Raw genomic sequence first — 24,099 nt, 5'->3', positions numbered from 1 at the left:
TTTTAAAATTACATCTTGTATTACCTGTTCAATTTGTAATGTGATCTATATGTCCCTGTCAAAAGGTGTATATATATATATCGAGTATACGATGATAAGATATAACCTCTTCAGTAGCGAGACATTTTAATGAAATGGGACACGACATAAAGCAACTGGAATATATAGGAATAGAAGAGGTTTTTGGGTCACGTCGAGGAGGTAATATAAAGAACTATTGAAACGGGAAGCATTTTGGATTCATAAACTTAAATCACTGACACCAAATGGCATGAATGAAGAACTAGAACTTTCTGTTTTTCTGTACTAGAATTGGTCGAATTCATCTTTAAGATGTTATATAATAAATCTGGAGTATTTACAGTGTGAAAACCATAATTTCTTATGACGATGTATTTCTGATGTTTCTAATTATTGAATTTTTCACTGTTATACTATTTAAAGTTAATTGGTGGAGTATATATTGTTGATGGTTTATTTAATCTGTAGGCTTGTATAATAGTGATAAATTAATAATCCTAGGTAATTCTTATAGTCACGGATGTGTAGTGTGTTGTACTAGTGAATATGATGTTTTATGTTGTGAGAATTGTTTAGAAGTTAAAAGGAAAATGTTTTAATGATTGTGGTGATTAAACATAGATTAATGACTCATGACGTCGACACAATTGGTGATTTGAAAAGTGGGTGGAGGGATGTAATTGCTTTACACACTGAGGAAGGCTTGGTAGTCAAAACGTTTGTGCCTTTCCCTATTGGTGATGATTGTTGAATTAAACGGAAAAAGAAGACTGTTCTTGTGAGTGCAGATAATAATTACTTGCACAAAATATTTGATATACCCCACTGGGTTTGCTTGTCTGTTAACACACACACACACACACACACATGGGCAACTGTAACTGCTTTAACTTTATCGCAGTGCTGAGTAATTGGCCATTGTAGAGATGGAGGGTGAGATAACACTGTGACACTACAGGCCCTGGGGAACTCTGATAAAATAAACAACCCTTTTTCCCCTTCAGTGGCGGGTGACCCAGGAGAGAGAGAGAACGACAGAGGAAGGGAGGGATGGTGGTGCGGCGGTATGGATGGGCGGAAAACTGGATGGGTAAAGAGAATGAAAAGACTGCGGAGCAGAAAGAAAAACAGAGCTAAAGAAAAACAAACCCTGACATCATGGAGCAACTTGGAAACTGAATGTAGGTCAAACCTGGTCTTAATGTTAGACATAAGACACTTTTCCAGGCAGATAATCAGATAAGATGGCTAAAGCATATATATATTTAACAGAAATCTGATCAAAACACCAAACAATGTGCTTTCAACACTATTCTTATTATAAAGGGATAGTCCACCCACAATCTGTCACCATTTACAAAGAGCTCAAGTTGTGCCAAACCTGTAGAGTTTCTTTCTTCTCCTGAGCACAAAAGAAGATATTTTGAAGAATACTGGTAACAAAGCAATTTCTGGTCCCCATTGACTTTCATAGTTATTTTCTAAGAAAGAAACACATACAGGTTTGGAACAATTTGAAGGTAAGAAAATGATGACAGAATTTTAATTTTTGACTGAACTATCCCTTTAATTTCTGTAGTTTGTTTGGCCTCTCCATCAAGACGAAAGGGCACTGAAACATCCAGCATTTGAGGCATGTGAAAAGCGACTGACTCACGCTTATGAATGTCAATTCAGAGATATTTTTTTTTTCGCTGGCTCTCTGAAGGTTACCCTGACACACATCCATTGTAAATGTCAACATGCAAATCCGCAGACTCACACACATGAGATTAACACCACGAGGCAACAATATGAGGTGGCTGTATGTCAGAGAATCATCCTGTGATATCACCTCCATATTGTTTTACTTTAGAAAAGCAGGAACACATGTAATGATGCTTACAGTATAAACCGCTGATTACACAAGGGCTTGAATAAAGGAGCTGCCCACACAAACAATGTGCCCCTAGCGGGTCAACATCATTTACACAGAGGTATGGAAATGAAACTCTGTTGACATATAAGACTCTTCGGGAAGATTGTGTGTGAAAGGTTGATTAATTCTGGAGCGTCACGGCTGCGTGGCTGTCGGTGCCTGATGGCTGTGGGTGGCTGAGCTGCAGAGAAAAGGATTCAGATCATTTGCAAAACCACAGGTCATTTACTGAGCCCACAGTGTGATCTCTATGACACTATTCTTCAATGTTAAAACACTGTATCCACAGCTTGTGTCTCCACGGGCATCAAATAGCCCAGATGTGGAGGGCCTGGAGAGGTGCAGCTCAGGGGGTACAACGCATTAGTGTCTGCAAGAGCCATTTGCCAAAGAGTGCATGTGTTTTCTGGAAATGCAGTGATATTTCATTTGGATGACAGAACCTTTGATATTTAGTTTGGCCATTTTAAACTATTTTAGATCATTATGTAGACAACGTTTGTGGTTTTAAATAAGTTAAGTCACACATTCATGCATCTGGTAATGCCAAACAGTTTTGGTTCCCATTGACTTCCATTGTAGTTTTTTCATAGAAAAAACAGTTAACTAAAGAAAATCAATAGGAACTGAAACAGTTTGGTTACCAACAGGCATATTCCACAGAATAAAGGAAGTTATATAGGTTTGTATCGACATAAGTGTGAGTCAGGGCTGTGCTTAGCTGACATGGGGCCTGGGAGTGAGTACTTAGTGACAGAATTTTAATTTTTGAGTGAACTATCCACCTTCTCATGTTATTTTGTATTCTTTAGATTTTAGATATTAAATGATTGACATTGTTTCCTACCAAAAAGTAAAAAAAAGGAAACAAACAAACAACAACAATAAAAAAATAAAATAAATATTACAATTAAAATGATGTATCATCCCATATGGATATTTGAGCATTTGAATCTTTTGCATTGTTTATTTTAGTGTTTTATTTAGAATTTGAGTATTGAATTATAGTTTTAATTATGACACAGTCATACTGGATTAATAATGACAATGAAATGTCAAGAAGAAATTATATTTAATTTTTGTTACAGTTTAAGTGTTTGTTTGATTTAAAATTTGAGCAGCTGTTTTGACCATTTATCATTTTTATCTATCTATCTATCTATCTATCTATCTATCTATCTATCTATCTATCTATCTATCTATCTATCTATCTATCTATCTATCTGTCTGTCTGTCTGTCTGTCTGTCTGTCTGTCTGTCTGTCTGTCTGTCTGTCTGTCAGATGGTAAAAATGAACAATGCTTGTTTAAACTCACAATCGCTGCTTGCTACTTGTAACTCCCACACATTTTGTTTTTTAAATAACATTTTATTTATTTAAAATTTCCTCTGCATGATTTCCCTAGGAAATTACTTATTTAGTAAATCTTTAGTATATTTGCATTAGTCTATGTTCATATTCTATTCATATATCTTCTGACGAGTGGTGTGATTTGTAGTGATTTACATAGCAGTGGGACCTATTTTCAAAAGCAGCGCACTGGCCCTTTAAGAGCTGAGAAACTGCACTTGACGTCCAGCGGACTCTTGCTTTGCCAGCAGCAGCAGCAGTCAGTCAGTCAGTCACACACACGGATTCAAGTCATCTCTGAAACCGCAGAGATTCTCCTTCAGTCGCTTCGTGTATTTACTGCCACTGCTGTGAAAAAAAACGATTAAACACAATGGGCACGAACTGCTCTTATCGAATCACAGCCGTTTGGAGATAAGAGGGCGGAAACGCGAGTTAAACAGACGGTGGAGAAAGAAAAACAGACGAGGAGCGCGAGAAGGCCGAACCCATCGGGGGAGCGCGAGAGCAGCCTAGTTTCTCACGCGACAGGCGCGCGGCGCTCAAGTGGATTTGCGGCTCAAACCGACGAGGACGAAAACACGCCCGTAGCAAACCGTACATGTGGATTATTCTCGGAAATTTCTTAATTTCATTCTCCTCAGAAACTAAATAAACGTCCGGTGGCGATAGACCTTCACCTTCCGCGGAGAGGTAAGTTACTACAAGACGTTTTGATCACGAGTCTGTCAGCCGTTTATCGGTTTTAGGGGTGTCGAGACTTCTCAGGGCCGTTGTCGGAGTCACGGGGTTTGTCTGTGGCTAACGGCCATTATTCCCTCACTGAACTTCTGCTACATTGAATGAGCGTCTCCGAGCAAGGCGGAAATCAACCGCTCAGTGAGACTGGCCGGCTAGTTAGCATAGCTAGCGGTGTTTATGATTTAATGTTAGACGGAATGCAGTTAAATTATGCCCGACACGTTACGTTATGTATTCGAGTAGCTTTCTAGCATTATAAAAAATGTTTTTGAAAGCACACTGTCTTCCGTTGAGCAATTTTTGTGGGATCGGCTGTTGAGCTAGCTGAGTTAGCTCGGTTTATGTGTTATATTGTAGTGAGTGCTTCGCTAGTTCTGTAGTAATGCTGCCGGGTGCAAGCAAAGGATGAGACGTATAGTTTCAGTCTGTTTTGGATGTGGTTCTTGGGTGTTAATCAGATAAGACCCGTGCTATTTGGAATTTCCTAGTAGACATCTCATTATTAAACGTTTCCAGATGAGGGAATCTTTATTCATGCTGCAACATGGTCTTGGTTTAGAAAGAATAGAGCTGCATAATGAGGCGCTCAAGGAGCTTTGATCAAAATTGTTTTGCCAGTTGGCTGTTTTTGTTGTACTAGTAAAGTAAAATAATTGCAGGTAGACTGACACAGAACTTTTAGTAAAATAAATAATAATAATAAATAAACCAATAATAATTGTGTGTATATATATATATATATATATATATATATATATATATATATATATATATACATGATTATTATTTATTAATACACAAAGTGCTGTCAAACGATTATTAAACGTGTGTATTAAACGTAAATGTGTGTACTGTGTATATTTATGTATATATTAACACACATGCATGTATATATTTATGAAAAATTTTGTTTATATATTAAATACATTTATATAATTATATATTAAATATACATTTAATATTAAAAATTATACATGTAAATACGTTCAAAATATATACTGTATATGTGTGTATTTATACATATACACAGTACACACATTATGAAAAGCTTATTTTGGAAGCGACAGCACTAATATATATATATATATATATATATTAATTACACACGCACATACATATACACCATTTGCCTCTCGGGAAACCTTTAGAGTGGGTGTCAGAGTTTAAATATTTTTCTCAGAAATTGGGACCACTCACTCACTCACTGTCCCTCCCCCAGCCTCTCAAATGAGTATGCCCCCAGTATATAGATAACATTTAAGGGTTAAAGACCAGTAGTGCATGGCAATAGCTTTCACAGACTTCAACAGTGGTTTGTGAGCCCATATTTAGTGCTAGAGCTCATGCAGTGATGTACTGAAACACAATTGTTCATGAAACACAAATCCCTACACTGCCTCACTGTTCCATTGTTTTTATGTGAATCAGAGACTCTGGTTTCCTTCATTGTACTGTAAATATCACTAGGAAAGCATTGAAATCTTGCTTAAACACAATGGGTAACGTCGTTTGTGGGCCTCCCGCCCCCTTCACAAAACTCTCTAACACCTTCAGAGCTTGCTGACGACGAGGCTGGAACTACACTCCATCTCGGATGTTGTTATTAAGGGTCAATAAATCATAGTGGATACCAAATGCTTGTCAACAGCTGTTGATTTGCACATGAAAGGCAGTGGAATGTGAAAAATTGAGGCCACACAGCTTAAGTGTATTAGTGTAATTGGACATGGGCCAGCAGAGGGGCTTTTTTTCTCTTGAGCAGCATTCTTTCCCACTGTACATTAGAAGAGAACAAAGCACAGTGTCATAAGTGTACCAGCGAGATGCCTGAACCCAAAACAGAACTGGCCTCAGACAACCTCTTTGCTCTGCATGGCTGCCAGGACTCATGGCCAGAAAACAACAGATTTGTTTTGGACTCGCATCAACTCCAGTTCCACCCCTCTGTGTTGTGTATTGAGTAATGATATTCTTTCTCGCTCTCCTCACTGCTCCATGCAGATTGTTGATAAGCACTGAGAAGAAACGAGTTGCCTTTTATGCATTGTCTGCTGAAATGTGGAGCTAGTTTACCACTTTATCTCTGTCTGTTTTCAAAATGCTTTGCACAGAGTCTAATACATGGTGCACAGCAGTTTTGCAGCTGCAAGCTTTATTGCAGCCGGCCTTTTCGTTAATTCATGTCAGATGCCTTGTTTCTGCTTATACGAACTGCGGAACATGCTCGAGTACTATTCAGGGACAAGATAAGGAGTTGATAGCTTACAAAGTGTTTGTCCTTGACCGTTCTTCATTTTGATAAATGAGCAGCTATAGTGGAACAGCGAAGGAAATTAACTGTATGCAAAATACTTTCTGTGTAAGCAGACTTCTTGGTCATCATGCTGTCAGTCTTTGAATCGACTGTGGTGGACTGCTTTGCTGAGTTGGCTGTGTTGCATTGGTTGGGTTTTGCCCCTGCTGCAGTGCTGCCTCTATAAGGCTCCAGAAGAACTGCTCCTCCTGCAATCACAGTGTATTGAAAAATGTTGTTCTTTCATAATTGGAAGTGCAATTTGTTTTGTGCTATTATAGGTGTTAATTGCTATCAGCGTTGTTCATATAGATAGTATTTATATATTTTTCATGTTTATATATTAAACCCTATTCAAAAATGTACGTACTGCTTAAAAGTTGTACTGCTTAATATTTGTGTGAAAACCATGGTACTTTTCCTGCAGTCTTTGAGGAATTGAAAGTTCAAAAGAACAGCATTTGTATGAAATCGAAATTGTTTGTTATAACGTTATAAGTGACTTTACTGTCACTTTTGATCAATTTAATGCGTCTTTGCTGGACAAAAGTTTTAATTAAAAGAATATTAATTTCTCACAGGACTGTTTTGAAAACCACTGGCTTAGACTTACAAATCACACGTAACACATTATAGATAATTAGCATCAGTTTGCAAAGAGCACTTTACTATTACCATATTTTAATTTTTCTTTTTTTTTTTAAAAACGAATTTCATGGAGTATTTTTACAGGCCTTTTGGATCGGAGAATATCCCTGTTAGAAAGTTGGCAGTTGTGCCATATCAGACGCACTTAGATAAGGCCAAATTGCTGGAGTTTCCCCAGTGGTGGAGTGATATCAGCAGGACGTAAACACTACCATCATATGTGTAATGTTGACACTGGTGTGTTTGTTAGCTCAGTGAGGCAATAATACCCCATATCTGCCGTTGATGGCACCATTGTTCAATTTAGAATTTTGACAGATTAAGAGAGAGAAATGTGTTGTTATGCTATGTAGATATAGAAGTAAAAAATCAGCTTATGGTTTAAGTGAATGAGTGTTAGAGGCTAAAATGGACAAGCTATGTGACAATGCTATGTGTAATGGACTACACAGTAACAATAACAGAACTGTGTCAAGTTTCTTTTATTCAAAATGCACTATTGCAAAATGTTACGTTAAATAATCCTGATCAGAATTGAGCCTGACTGATCCCATTAGTTAAGGCAGAGTTTTAGATTAACTCCCATGGCATCTGTCCTGCACTAGTGGTGGTCAGTGTGTGTGTTGTAAACATGTGCCCATGGCCAAGTGTTTGATTGCTAAAAAAGGCCAGAGTAAATAGGCTGCAAATACCAGTTAGACTATTAGACTAACGGCCACATACTGAAGGTCAGGGAGCCTTTGTTTTTACTTCAAGAGATATATATGTTAATGTCCATGTTAGTAGGTAGTGTTTTGAACCATTTGAATGCATTATAAGAAGGTAATTTTAACTGTCTGGTGGACTGTGGAGTGCAGAGCACAGTGCCCTTCTGGGTGCTTTAGAAAAAGTCCTTGATCTGACATCAATTTTGTATATGGTCAGAATTGAGTACCAGTGCTGAGTGCCCTGTTAATGTTTACTATGCACTGTCTGGAGGTTCTGACTGTCGACCCCTCCCTGTAGCCCTTTACAGGGATTGGGCAAACAGCCACTACTCACCTCTCCTCTACTCTCAGACGCCTCCCGTTTTATCTTTTCAATCAGTTCCTCTTTCGTTGTTACACAATAGTGACTTACACAGAACCACAGCTTAAAATAACACTGAAGTATTTTAGAGTTTTTTTTTTTTACTGCTTATAAAACAGGTAAACATCTGCAACAGCAAATGTATGCATACTTATTCTGTCGATTTGAGAATTTTGTTCAAGCCCTGTCAGCAGGCTTACCCTGTTTGATTTGATTATAGAAGGTGGTTATCGCATGAATCCATCATATTCACATCAGCAGCATTTTGCGAGTATTTCCTGCTAAGCAAAATAGAACTATTACAACTTCCTTTTTGCCTACTGCTTTATTTGCTTATGATATGATTATGTATAGTGCACACTCTTAGTATACACATCCTTTCCTTCTTAGTATACATTCTTAATCAAAGCAGATTCCCTAAGGAAGTAGGGCTGTCAAATTTGCTGAAAAAATAAATTTGAATTTTGTGCTAAAATATTATCAATATTCAAATTTAAAAGGCATAATTTCTGTTAGGGGCAAAAAAGCTTTTGGCTTCTCTCCTGAAGGCACAAGAGGGTGCATTGAGCAAAATATTACTAATACACGTTTCTTCAAAGCAATAAAATAACACGACTATCTTTGAAAAAAGTGCATAATGTTTAAATTAATGTTTCTAAAACATATGTAGTTAATTACACTGCTTGAACAATTAGAAACAAAACAGCATCATGTATGTATAGTTTAATACTAAGGACCGAAAATTAAGAGCACTTTTTTTCATTTAAAAACATGAGATGTAGTGGGAAGCAGAAAAACCGCCATAAAGACGAGACATGTTAAAAGTTGAACTTACATTAATTTTACATGGCTTTCGAAACATGCAGCTCTCTCGTGCGAGATGCGAGTACAACGGTGATAAAAGTCACTTGAGAACTGTGGTTCTCAAGCTTTTTACAGCGGCGTACCCCCTGGGGCATTTAAGATTCTTCTGCATACATCCTCTCTTCCACTTAGACCGCAGTTACACCTTTTCTATTAAAGGACAATATTTGCCCACATAAATTTTTACCGGGGCATTTTTTACCTTTTAAAGAGGCAAAGATTTTCTATCCTTATTAATTGTATGTCATAAAATAAAAATTAATAAATTAAATTAATTTAAATTAATAAAACTCAGAATTTTGTTTGCGTACCCCCTCTGTCACCTCACGTACCCCCAGGGTACCCTCCATCATTTACTATACAGTGCCGTAGTTCTCTGACAAGCTATGCAAAAAAATCATACGATTATGAAATCGTTCACGATAATGACAGCTGTTTGCGTAGCTTCTCAGTAAACTACAGCTCTGTGTAGTAAATGCTGCTCCATCTGAAAGCACGTGAAAATACTACATTTAATAACATGTTTTTACTCCAAACTCACTTCATAACGTCAGCCGAGTGTTTGAAATAAATCTTTCTGTAAGATGATGTGGCTTCTTACACAGAATAAGACACGCAACATATTTCATAGCCTTTATCACTACTTAGAATGTCAATTAGCATTGCATTATAGATATACTTTATTATAAAGAAAATTATAATGAGAATATATTAAAGGGAGAAGTGGTGTGTGGCCAAGTATGGTGACCCATACTCGGAATTTGTGCTCTGCATTTAACCCATCCAAGTGTACACATACACCCGGAGCAGTGGGCAGCCAATGCAGCGGCGCCCGGGGAGCAGTTGGGGATTTGGTGCCTTGCTCAAGGGTCTCACCTCAGTCGTGGTATTGAGGGTGGAGAGAGTGTTGGTTATTATAAGGCGGCCTGACGTAAACCTAAAATTCGAATGCAACATTTTTGCATTTGAATGTGGATTTTTATTTTAAATTCGACGAATATTCGAATTTTATTTTTTTTTATTGACAGCCCTATAAGGAAGTGAGCATACATAGTGCAGCTGTAATGTATCGATGCATTAAACTAACTGCATGCACTCCTGTTTGGGTGCGCACTCAGCATTTGTGCTCTTTGTAAGAGTTCTGTAATTGTCAGCAGTGGTGTCAAGTGGTCTTGCAGTAGTGGCGGTCTGTTGAGAAAGTCAATGTCTGCAAAAGTCAATGCACCGCCACATCAATAGCAGCTGCTACCTCTCTGACATTTTTAGTAATCTGGAGAGCAGCCAGCGAGAGGGACTAAAAATGTAGGTGTGCGTGTCTGTATGCGTTCATGTGACACTGGGTGTCAAGTACAGCATGTATTCAGATGGTGATTGTGGTGTGGAGTGCTGAGGGACAGACTATATTGAGTGATAGAATTTATTTGTGTGTTCTGCTGAGCCCCGTGAGCCCTGTGTGTTCCTGGCATTGAGTAAGTCTATTGCAGGCACTTATGAATGCAGGCTCTGCCTTTTGAGGAAAAACTGAACTGTTAGTTTAACTGATTAGTAAAATTGAAGGTTTTGCTGAAAATATCTGGCTTGTGATATCACATTCTTGTAGAGATCAGTCCTGTACTAAAGGCCGTTATCAGTTACCTAACGTTAGTAGTCCCACAAGATATTTTTATTCATTTTTGGATTGTTGGAAAAACTGGGCTTGCTCAAATAAAGCCCTTGAATATATATAAAGTATAATCCAAACAGGTTTGTAGAGGAAAAGTTGTTTTAGTTTGAGATGTTTACTAATTTAATTGAGATGTATATTAATTTAATTCTGATAATAAACATACAATAATTCAGTACAAATATTTTGTAACAAAGTTGTCAAGACTGTTGTTTGATGTTGAACCTGAAGCAAATGGAGTTCGATAATGCCAGTAATCTCAAAATGACCAATTTTTTTTTATTAATCACTAATTATTTACCATTTTGAAAAAAGGAAATCATTAAATGCCCTAATGTATGAAGTTCTGACTGAAGACGGAAAGATTCGATCATTGAAATCCATTAGGGCCGGGATGATAAATCAATGGAGTATCGATTCATGGATCGATTCGGAGATTTTCCGAGTGCATCGCGATTCCTCTGGAATCGATTCTGAGCTTAGATTTTAACAGCAGATGGCCCTCTACTCTAGTTTTTATCCGTGTATTCAAATGCTCGTGAAGAAGAGCAGTGAAGAGTGCTTGTGTGTTCGGCCGAGTGATGTAATTTCACCTCAGCTCAGAATGCTTTTATGATGTGAGATTAATGTAAACACATCCCACTGTGAACATCTTTGTAATTTGCTTCAACCTTTTCGAATTTTATGAATGATTATTTTAGGTTCAAGTGTGTGTAAGGATTTGGAAACAAGCAGAGTACGGCTGTTTCTAAAACATGCAGTGCAATCTGCTGTTAAAATCTAAGCTCAGAATCGATTCCAGAGGATTCGCGACACATTCGGAAAATCTCAGAATGATCCATGAATAGAGTCTGCATCGATTTATCATCCCAGCCCTAAAATCTATTGAATGCTTTCTGAAGTTTACAAGCAAGGTTTTGTTTGATAAATCGTACACCAATTACAAGTAGGCCATCTTTTTGTGTCTAATTGTATTATTTTGTTGTTTATTACCTCAGGTTTCAAACTATACCTTTTCCAAGTTCTATATTTTGAGCAACTTGGTTATTTTATAGCTTGCCCTAGATTTACTTCTCCTTGTATTGACTATTTCAGACAGTGTTAGAATTCTGTTTTATCACCCATTCTGTTTGAGTGGAGTTTGCTTTTGTTGCCAGTCTCTGTATCTAATATGTGTGTTTTGAGTTTAACTCAGCTGTTCTCTGGATTCTCAGTGCTCATGGCAGCCCTTTGCACTGCGACCTGAATATCAGGGTAGAGTTAAGGCTGTGTGTGGGCTGACTGTCATTCATCTGATGTGTTTTGTTCATTATCCTCCCCTGTTTTCTCTGCTGCAGCAGTTGTGAGGGTGTAGTGTATTGTTTGTAACACTCTCTGCCTCAGGGTTTTGTACTCGCTGGCCCATTATGAAACAAGCAACTGCTTATGAAACAATATGAGGGGTGGACAATTTTGCATAGCAGAGCCTATAGCAGCTGTGTGTATAAGAGCTGGTGAAATTGACAGATGCGTGTGAAGATGGAATAGAAACAGGCTTCACCTTCCTGCTATTAGCCACTTACTGTAGATCTCACTGGATTTTTCTCCACTTAAGTCACTCTGAATGTGAATGCCAGCTTAAAGGATTAGTTCACTTTTAAAAAAACTTTTGCTGATAATTTACTCACCCCCATGTCATCCAAGATGTCCATGTCTTTCTTTCTTCAGTCGAAAAGAAATTAAGGTTTTTGATGAAAACATTTCTCCATAAAATGGACTTCATTGGGACCCAAACGATTCAAGGTCCAAATGACAGTTTCAGTGCAGCTTCAAAGGGCTTTAAACGATACCAGACGATGAATAAGGGTCTTATCTAGTGAAACGATCGGTAATTTCAAAAATAAATAAAAAAGTTTGTTTTATAAGCACAAATGCTCGCCTTGCTCTGTACTGTGATGCGCGTTCGCGACGTCACATAATACGCAATAACGTTGAAAAGGTCACGGTTGACTTAGGCGGAAGTACCGAGTCAGTAGGCTTTTTAATATTAAAACACCCAGGATACGCACAAATGGGCATTTTAAACGATAAACTGACGCAAAGACATTTGAATATGTGTATATGGTCCTCCTTCCGCACATTTGTAAACACTGACTCGGTACTTCCGCCTAAGTCAACCGTGACCTTTTCAACGTCATTGCGTATTACGTGACGTCATGAACGCGCATCACAGAACAGAGCAAGGCGAGCATTTGTGCTTATAAAACTTAAACTTTTTTATTTATTTTTGAAATGACCGATCGTTTCACTAGATAAGACCCTTATTCATCGTCTGGTATCGTTTAAAGCCCTTTGAAGCTGCACTGAAACTGTCATTTGGACCTTGAACCGTTTGGGTCCCAATGAAGTCCATTTTATGGAGAAATGTTTTCATCAAAAACCTTAATTTCTTTTCGACTGAAGAAAGAAAGACATGGACATCTTGGATGACATGGGGGTGAGTAAATGATCAGCAAAATTTTTTTTTAAAAGTGAACTAATCCTTTAAGGATTTCTTTGCATAACATGATCTAGGAAATATTGAGTGTGTTGAATGAGGCCAGTGATGTTACATCCTATCCATGAAAAAGCTTGTTTTCCTGATGTAAACCAAAACTACTGTTTCCTTATAAAAACAAAAGTAGTTTATACAAAAGTAGTAAAAAATCATACGGGTCAGTTAAATATTAAAAGAGGGAGGAATAGTAATCAAGTCGAGATGGAGAACTAAGTAAGGCCAGGAAAAATCCCTCTGGCACTTCCTATGTCCCTTTATTTTGTTTACAAGCCTGTAGGATGTCCAGAGTGGCCCATTTAGAGAGATAATCTGGCTGCAGCTCTCCATTTGGGATTTAAATATGTCTTTACCATCATCCTTTTAAATCTCCTAGTGCTTGTTCCTAAACTGTAATAAATTCTTCATTCCCCATGTCATTTTGTATGAATACTACACAGGTTTCTGTTCTTTGCCTGATGTTATGTAAGAGGTCTGTAGCATGTGGATTTTTATATGGTAGTTGGTAGTTGGTCCCAGGATGAGTTTGCTTTGTGTGTGTGTGAGAGTTTCTGGTGGCATAATAAAGTATTGACTCATGTGGAAGAGTGCCCAAGACTTTACTGGAAGAGGAGCTGTGCTTTCTATCAGTGTCTGTTGATCTCATATCAGCAGCAGTCTACAGTAAGCAGAGGTTTACTGATTTATCTATGGTAATCAGTAGGGATGAGCGAGTACAGCATTATCTGTATCTGTATCTGTATCTGTTAACCATATGAATTATCTGTATCTGTACTTGGACTGGGCGGGGCCTAACTCGGAAGTGGGTGGGATTTAACCTTGAAGTGGGTCGGGTTGTCTTGGAATGGGCGGGGCTTTAACCGGTATGTAAAAAAAAAAAAAAAAAATCTCCGACAGAGACGCGAGTCGCATTCTACCAAGCACCACGTCTGAACAAACCCCACGTTTACCAAAACTCTACTGGTTAATAAGTAAGTACTACAAACCAAAGTAAAAAACAAACCTGAAGCTGAAGAAACCCTAAACTTTAACGGAAAAAACCCGCGAACCTGAGTGACTGAGGGAGAGAGCGCGCGTGCTGTTCTCTTCTCAAGTGTTCTGTGTGTGAGTGAGCAGAGCGGGACACAGCAACACAATAAATCTGTATGTGTGTAGGGGAGGGGCGCTGTGACTAGCCTATCACAGAACGCAGACACAGTCAGCTACCCAATGATAATTTTTATTCAATCCGAACACAGATATTGACTCGTATTACTCGTATGATACTCGTACTCGGCAAAAGTGCTTTATCCGTACCGGATACTCGTTTCAGCCGAGTATCCGGCTCAACTCTAATGACTCGTATTACTCGTATGATACTCGTACTCGGCAAAAGTGCTTTATCCGTACCGGATACTCGTTTCAGCCGAGTATCCGGCTCAAATCTAGTAATCAGCACCAATAACAGCATTCAGATATCTGCAAATATGAACACCGATAATAAACATTATTTCTAGTGATCGACCGATATTGATTTTTTTTATTACCGATACCAATTATATGCATGTTTATGTGCCCGATAACCGATATGCAGAACCAATATTTATTTACTGTTATAAAGTAAATAAATGACTGCGTGAAGCAAGTCCATACTTCACTTTGGTTTTTCCTCCTTTCAGTCATCTTAACAAAATTTTTTTTGAGAATTAGCAGTCATTCATGCAGGGCTCTAGACTCATTCTTCCCACTGATCTCACTTTTGCGACTAACTTTCTCAGTTGGTCGCACGAGCACATAATTTGGTTGCAATTTGTTTTTTGTTGGTTTGTTTTTGTAGCCTCCATGTTTTTTGGTTGTTTTTTGTAGCCTCCATAGCATAACATGAGGTAAACAGCAAAGATAACAAGCTTCTCAAAACGAAAGCAAAAAGAAAAGTAAAACTAAACTGGCTGTCGCTGACAGGACTTGCATGTTTTTTCTACAAGAATACCACCATGTTCACCTTCTCTGCTTTAAGAAGCGGTCTTTTACTTTAGTTTGAAAACAAAATCCTCCATTGCGCTCCTTCCGCGACGCGCACCTTCGTGCTCGTGCTGACGCGCCGAGTATAAACCAGGCTCTACCCAAGAAGCGTTCGCGCTGAAAGCACCTCTCTTCACGTGATCAGTGAAATCTGACTCCTGATATAATGTGCAGCAGCTCTGCAGCGCGCGCTGTATGAAGGATGATTCTCAAAACGTCCACAAGATGGCAGTGTTTATCGGAGAATGCGATATTACAAAACCGATATCCGATTATGGAAAAATGCTTAAATAGTGGGAAAAATATCGGTAAATCTATATATCGGTCGATCTCTAATTATTTCCCCACAATATAACACATTTGTGACCCTGGACCACAAAACCAGTCATAAGTAGCATGGGTATATTTGTAGCGATAGCCAACAATACATTGTATCAAAATTATCGATTTTTCCTTTATGCCAAAAATCATTAGTAAATATATTAAGTAAAGATCATGTTCCATGAAGATATTTTGTAAATTTCCTACTTTAAATATATCAAAACTTTGATTAGTAATGTGCTTTGCTAAGAACTTCATTTGGATTTTCTGAATATTTAGATTTTTTTATTTGACACTCTCACATTCCAGATTTTCAAATAGTTGTCCTATCCTAACAAACAATACATCAATGGAAAGCTTATTTATTTCAGATGGTGTATAAATCTCAATTTAAAAAAAATTTACCCTTATGACTGGTTTTGTGGTCCAGGGTCACATTTGAGTGCATTCTGCACAGAGTTATTTGCTAACAAAATAATGTTGTTAACAATGATCAACACAGAGAATCTAAGGTGTGTGTATATATTACATGTTATTATTATTATTATCACTGGACAATGGACAATGTGTGACATAATTGTAATACTTGCATGATGACCAAATGGGACCTTAGGGATTTGCGTTTTTTTGCACATTGTAGATAAGTTAATTTACTATAGACAAAGAGAGAATGAGAAATTGGGTCAGTGAGTTCACACACACTCCACAAGCGTCAAGCAGAGGTGGAGTAAGAGATTTAGGGGGAGTGGAGTGGAGACTGTGAGCTGTTGAGAGTTACCCTCAGCAACCATGACCCTTGGTTTCATTTATGCACAAAAGAAGACAGCCTTGGAGACAAAAGAAGTTTGAGAATTGAAACTTTCCTAATTCCAAAGGCCCCTCTTCCCAGTCTCTCTGTAACATCCATTCATAGCGTTACTGTAAAGTCGTCATCTGTGATGTCTTTCTCTAGACTGTGGAGGATGTGAGCGCTTGGCTCAGGAGGAAATTCCAGACTGCTAAGAAGAGGCTTGCAGGTTATTGATGGTGGAATCTCATTTTCTGCTCGGCCGCTGCTGAAAAATGGCTGTCTGAAGCAGCTTTGGCAGACAAAGGGTAGCTTTACCGACAGCCAGCGGGAGTGTGTTTGGGGTTTGAAAAGCTAGGAGAGAGACTACTGGTGTTCCCCTGCTAACTGTGTGTGTGTTTTGTTTTGGTGAGAGGAAATGGGTGGAGATGTTTATCAGCTGCACACACACACCTGATGCAACTCTCATTCTTCCTGTGGGAGGAATCGAGATGTATGCATGGCTGTATTTGTTTGTTGACTAACTGGCTTTTAATCTGCATCTAGACTATTGATGTATATGTTATATTTCTCAGTGTATGTGTGTGTGTGTATATAAAAGTAAACAAATATTGATTTCTCAATTTTAATTGATTCTCATTTTTATGAAACGATAATGATTCTTAAATCCCAAGAATCGATTAGTCTAGCCCAGTGTTTCTCAAACTTTTTCAGCCCAAGGACCACTTTATCTTCCAATTTTTTCTGAGGACCACCTAACAGAATCCCACTCTAACACGCCCCCAAAAAAACAACAAAATAGGAAGGATCAGCTAAATTGGTTTAATATGCAACTGTTAAGTCAAAAACTAATTATTCAAACACAAATGCAATGATATGATCAGAAATTATTATATGAATTATTTCATTTGAAAAAGTAAATGTGAAATGAGCTGCCGCTTCATATGAACAACAAACTGCACATGTGAAAAAAAAAAAAACTGCAATTAAACATACTGTAACAGCCTAGGTCCCACTTAATGTCATTCCAAAGAGCCATTAGTTTAAAACTGAGGTGGAGGGTAAAGGAAGTCTATGGTTGTAACTATGGTAACAATAAAATGCTGAAAAATTTTTTCCCCTTAATGCCCAATATCACTGAAATTTCTTGGATTTTACACATGAAACAAAAACTAGTACATTACAAAACTAATAGATCTGTGCAGGGGTAGACAATAAGGGAAATTTGCCACTGGCACTCTGGGCCAGTGTCTTTTGAAGTTCACTGGCCCAGGTCAACGCGTCGGGTATTGATCCCAATAATCACGAAAAAGAACAGTTTGCTTGAACAACATGAATAACATTTATTTTTTTAAGGTAGGTTTAGTGCAAAGTGCAGCAAAACTGTGCAAAAACATGAAACAAGTGCAAATAAACCTATTGCATTGGATTCATTCTCCGTAATCACACAGCAATTCATTATATTATGTTCATACCATAGGTTTCATACACGTTAACTTTTCTCTAACTTACTTGTCTGCATATGTGGGCATTGATCTGCAGAGCTCACAGTAAACCTCTTTTTTTTTTCTTGATCGTAGCCCAGCTAGGGGTGGGCGACATGGGGAAAAATATCATATCATATCACGTGATATTTTTTTTTTCATTATTTTTACTGGCCCCACCGGGCTAGTGGTTGGAGCGATCTGGTGGCCCTGACGGTTTTAAAAGTGCGTCCGGGCCACCGGGCCATTTATATTGTCGACCCCAGCTGTGGATTTTATATTTTGAGATTTCCATCTAAAACTTAACGTGAATGTTAATGAGACGAGTGGTGCTGCTTATCACACATCAGTTTCTGAATGTCTGGCTCCAAAGAGGAGAGTTTCAGTCTGATACTTCAGATTATATTTGTAAGGACCATTATTGTTGCTTCCATAGACATCAGCGCTTTAAATGTATGGTTTTGCTAGCACTTAAGTGTATTTAAATGTCTGAAACCTAAAATAAGCATTATATGGTTGAAAACACTGAATATTTGTGATAATATGAGAAGTCAGCACGTCCGATCTGGCTCCGCGCCAGCCAACTCGAGAAAGCAGATTTGAATTCAGCAGTTGATGACGTGACGCACTGAACGTTCTAATCACACCGGTGTGATCGTACGTGCGAAAGGGTTAAAACAGAATGGCAAGAACTGTTATCACAGTTTCACAAGTGCATTAAAAATCTACTTAAGTGACGATTTTATAAACACTTGCCTAGTTTAGGTTATCTTTTCGTGGACCACTAGGGGGCGATGGCGGACCACTGACAAGCTAGGCAATTTCGTGTTCATAATCGAAGGCGATTCGTCTGGAATTAAATAATTTCTCATCCGTGCAATGCGCCACTTCCGGTATTTTGCCGGTTAGTCGTTGTGAGCAAAATGAAGTCGACGATTTTTAAAAATCGACTAGTCGACTAAAATCGACGAATCGCGACAGCCCTAACTAACATATTCATTATAATAACATATAATTTTTCTTCAATGTTTAATTAGTTTGAGTAAATCCATTTGATATATTTATCCATTTGATATATTTATCCGTTTGATATATTTGATATAAATCAACCCTAATCCTAACCCTAACCTTATAGTATATTACTCCATATTGATTTGTATAATTACACTGTAAAAAGGGCACCTTAAAGTGTAGCCAAAAAATCTGTAAACTAGTTTTGTCAAAAGACCCAGTACTTCAGTACCAAGTCGGTGCTAAAAAATTAAAACGTCACGGTACCAGGTGTTTTCAAGTACCGGTGGTACAGAGTATCCGGTCAACCCTGTTCTTGACGTGTACGGCCCTATGATTTCCGCGATGCAGAAAACGCGGACGGAGTCTCGGAATCTTATGAAAACGGAATTTACAGTTTACAGGGCTTGACAGTGCGAGCATTTCACTCGCATTTGCGACTAAAAATAGATGTGTGCGAACTGGAAAATGTATTTAGGAGCACAAGTGCGAATACAGAAACAAAATACAAAACAGCCTTTAACTTATACAGTAGCCTATAACAAACGTATTAATTTATTCTGTTTATTTATGGAAGAATTGCGATGCAGCCTCATATGATTACTTTAGAACTTTAAAAAGGCAACGGTTTAATTTAAATGAGCACAGATGAGAAGAAAAGCGGAGCGAGTTAAAGTGAAGACACGCTGAATGACGCACATTCGCCACTAGAGGGCGCTGCCGCTGCCGTTACCCCCGGTAACCCAGTAAACAAATCAGCTGCGCTACTTTCCTAAAACTGTGTAAATAATGTTTCACACTCACAGTCTTTTAGATATTTATATTCGCTTTAGTCTTCACAATAGCATCAAATAATTCTTACTTAAAGACTTAATGAGCTATTTATTTTCAAACATTTTTTCTAAGCTAAAACATGGCCCATCCACTGATCTATAATAGAGAACAGTGGGCCTATCTATATATCAACGACTGATTCGTTATTATTGTTCAGTAACACAAGTTCCATTAGTTAACATGAAAAAAACAATGACTGCATTTATTAATAATGCTATCTTAATTTCAACTTTTAATAATACATTATAAAATCAAAAGTTGTCTTAATATAATTCAATGGAGCTAACGTTAACTAACATAGTTGTATTTTTTATTAATCAACATTAACAAAGAATATTAACTACTGCAACAACGGTCAGACGAGACCGATCCAAATCCGATGTTGTGCGTATACTATCCTGTGTAATTGTTAAGCTCCATGAAAGCACAAAAACATTATAAAGCACCATAAAGTCCACGTTAGGGGTGACCCCGAATAGTCAACGCTTCGATAGGAGAAGCTTGATTTGACTTCCAATCTCACAGTCGAATATTCGCAGAGGCGTTATGATCGTGCCATTTTGGCTATGTGGGGATGATCAAATGTCTGATTTCACATAGAACTACCGGTTTTCTTCCAATAAGTTAATATACACCCTATTATGATAATGCTGTAAATAATAATCTGAAAAGAAAGAAGCTTTAAATAAATATTTTAACGTGCGTGAATAAATCCAACCACCCCCAATCGATTTAAGTTTCACTTTCCATAATCCGTGACCGACAGAGGAGCATCTTGGCGGCAGGGATTTAAATCTTTAACAAGACTCAAACTGACACAGGCAAGTGAAAGACTGGATTTTTTTCGATCTGATAGGGTACAAGTGATTTCAAAACATTTTGGCCGGTTTATATATATTGTGTATATATTCTTTATCTTGTATAAGATGCATTTGGATGAGTTTCGCTGCTGTAAAGCGCTTCATTGTAGTACTACAGTGATTTCTTCAGTGCCCAGCGCACACAGGACAAACAACAATATTAATGACTATGACTGCAACAGTCATAACATTTATAATGCGAACACTATAATAAAACGCTGTGAATTTTTAGTTTAGTTGCCGTGTTTCTGCATGTTGCGTGAAGAACGTCCACAAAAGGAGTTCATTCAGAGCCGCGCACGTCCATGTGCATTCGGGGCATTTTGTGCAGATAGCCTATAAGTCGTAATATTAACATTGTGTTGTATAAATAACAAAGCGTATTCTATATGAGATTGAGTTAAATCCCACTGATTTAAAAAATTCCTATAAAATTATAGTTAATTTTGCCCCGCCCCCAAACATATGATTAGACTATCGGCAAGATTCGAAGGTTCCGATTCGACTAAGAAAATCCTTAGTCGAGGACACCCCTAGTCCACGTGTTCTGAAGCCGTTCCATAGTTTAATGTGAGTTACAGATGAATAAGTCAATAAATTCAAGTTCCCGTAAACTCTTCTCTATGCTGTGGCTGTCTGTCATCCTCCATTCAGCATTCAAACTGTGTCATGTTTGGTTACGACAGTAAAGGCGATGAAACCCTTTCCAAGAGCGCACAGTAACTGAAATTAAAAACTGTTAAAAGAAATGCTCAATAAACTATCGCACAGATTTAATAAACTACGCATCAATGTCTCTTTCCTTTTGTGCTTTGAACTTTTCTATGCAGAACGCAGCACGCTGTGACTCTGTGTTGCTTCAAGCGCATCATTCTGCGCACGGGATGCGCATAAGTGCTTTGTGCCGCTCTGTATTGGAGCTTTTCGTATTCGAATACTTTTACACACTGAAAGATTATTTTTAGTGTTTCTTGTTCTGTCCTATGATAGGACAGAACAAGAAAGGCTATTAGTAATCTAATGTGTAGCACAGTAATGGAGGTAGCAACATATGATAGATAGGAGTATCTATATCATATCTATCATATGTTGCTCATTTTATTACTGTGCTATACATTTAAACAAAATATATTTTAATTTTATAGTTTATATTTATATATAAATACATTTACTTGTTTTCATTCATTTTAACAATACAGGGAGCACTGTGTAACATTTTAGCAGATTTAGTCCTACACTTATTCACTTTTATTTGTTCCCCACTAAATGTTATTTCACTAAATGTTTAGATTTTATAAAATTGTGCACTCATGGTTTTTCTAGGATAACTTTTGCTGCTAAATGATCCACTAACCTAGTTTATAATAGTATTTTTGTCATCGATTATGATTATATAGTTTTAATTTGTTATTTTTCATTAAAATTAAATTGTCCATATTTAGTAGATTGTGTTTAACACACAAAAGACTGACGATCACGTCAACACACTGAAATAGAAATTCTACACTGAATTCTACATCGGATCGGAATCGGCCAATACTCAGATTTTTTTTTGATCGGATCTGAAAAATTGTATTGTTGCATCCCTTCTAAAAATTCCCCAAAGCTGTTCTAAAATCACTGTAAACTATGACGTCTGTATTGCTTTATTGGATGTCATCAATGTCTTTTGGAATAAGCACACTACATCTAGGTACATAATTTAGAGGTCTGCAAGCCTGTCGGACTCGGGCTCATTTAGCTTCTCTCCTTTTATTGTGCCCATATACGCGCAGAGCACACATGGCTACTGTATGAAATACTGATTATATTATAAATATTATACATCACCTACGCAATACGCAACGCGTATACGCACGTATTAGCATACAGGTGACAGTTGACCATGCATAGCCTAAGGGAGAAGTTGGAGCATGGGGAGTTACTAAAAGTTCCCATTGCTTCGGGAAAAGCGGCATTTTGGATCATCCGTGCATCTGATGATGATCCTGACTCACCATCTCCTCATTGGATGCGGCTTTAGAGAGAAATGCATCTTTAGGGATTTTATAATGAAAGAGTTTTTGTTTTTGATTTGAATTATTTCGTTTTAAAGTAGTAATTTAAAGCTTTCTATAGATACTCTCTTTATCAAGTCAGTGAGGCAAGTATTCACTGTGTTTCGGTTTTTCAGAAGCGCTCCGTTTGCTCAAAACCGAAACTGCTTTTTTTTCTTTATTTTAGAAAAGCACATTTTGTTGATATTGTGAGTGCACACAAATAAAAGTAGACCCTTTACAGTTCCGAACAATGTAGCCTTTTACCTTTTATGAGCAAAAATGACATCGTATTTTGAAATGTTTCCAATGCAAGTGATCGCTCTGGCACGTCCTGTAAAGCACGCTTCAGCTTCCACTCTGCACAAACGACTGGATATGCGTTAGTGCACATTTTATATAGGTCAAGGCAAGCGTTTAAACTAACATTGTGGAGCTGTTTTATAATTATAGATTTAATTTTAGAGAAGTCGTGGTGATTTGAGACAGCTAAATTGATCAAACATAGGCTATGATCAACTCGCTGTCTGCAGCTTGGTCATTACTTTAAAAAACTAAAACTTACATTTAACGAATAAAATAATGCTCCAAACGTTTTTAACTTAAGTAACAAAACAAAATGCAGTCGCTTTGCCATTTCATACAAAACTAAACTATTTTAATAGCTGAAACAGTAGTATAAGCTGTTTTGGGAGAAGGGGAAAAAAAAAGACATGTTTGGGTCGGACTCGGGCCAGTAATTCTGATGAGCTGTTGGACACGGGCCAGGGCTGGGCTAGGGCCTAAATTTTAATATAATTGGGTCAATACCCGACTACTGATAAGTTTCAGGACTAAGAGTACTGTTATCGATACTTGTGTTGTCTTATCTCCGTATACTTCAATGTTAATGGCAGATTAGGAGCGAGCTGCTGCTTGTCTTTTTCTTCACTAAATGATGTGGCCAACATTTGCTTGACGTGTGTGTGAAATCCATGCGCATGTGTGGTGTGTGTTTGTATGCAATCAGATGCGGTGAAACATTCGTAAGTGTGGGCTCACGTTACAAAACTAAGCGACACTATTGTCAGTAGTGTAATAGTGAACAAAGGAGGCAACACTAGTAATACAATGAAACGTTTACTTACAAAGCACATCTACCTCAAGCAATGGGCTGTATTTACTATGTCTCCTGGGTCCGGGTCCAGCTCCATCTCGCGCGACACATTCCAACGCTATCTCACGACCAATTTGTACGTATTTTACGAGGTGGCTAATTCGTACGACCTCACTCGTACAATTTTGTACAATTTGTCTAAACCCCAGTGATGGGTAGGTTTAGGGGCGGGGTTATGTGTAGGTCATTCGTACAAATTCATACGAATTGGCAACTTGTAAAATACATACGATTTAGCAAAAATCTTATGAATTTGTACAGTGAGGTCGTACGAATTTGTATGAATTAGCCACCTCGTAAAATATGTACAAATTGCTCTGAGATCACATCAAATGTTAATTCAGTGGTAGAGTTACACTCACGAGACACTGCATTTATTCGCAATCACAAAAGTACATTATTTTTAGGGCTGTGTAATGGCAAGAATCTGGCGATACGATACATATCACGATACAGGGGTTACGATGGTACATTGCGATACTGTAAGCAAGGTGATATATTGGGATATT

The 24,099-nt window shown here is 37.8% G+C and overlaps 1 protein-coding gene across 2 annotated transcripts in view; it reads left to right on the top strand.

Annotated features, from left to right (window-relative positions):
- The first annotated feature begins 3,496 nt into the window (after window positions 1-3,496).
- ncor2 (nuclear receptor corepressor 2) overlaps window positions 3,497-24,099 on the top strand; it is a 108,412-nt gene continuing 87,809 nt past the window's right edge. For both annotated transcript variants that reach the window (XM_079381864.1, XM_079381863.1), the window contains exon 1: window positions 3,497-3,983. The gene's annotated coding sequence lies outside the window, so the exon portion shown is untranslated. The remainder of the gene's footprint in view (window positions 3,984-24,099) is intronic.

The sequence above is a fragment of the Barbus barbus genome (assembly GCF_936440315.1).
Source record: "Barbus barbus genome assembly, chromosome: 28".
NCBI lineage: Eukaryota > Metazoa > Chordata > Actinopteri > Cypriniformes > Cyprinidae > Barbus > Barbus barbus.
This window is presented reverse-complemented; position numbering and strand designations above follow the sequence as displayed.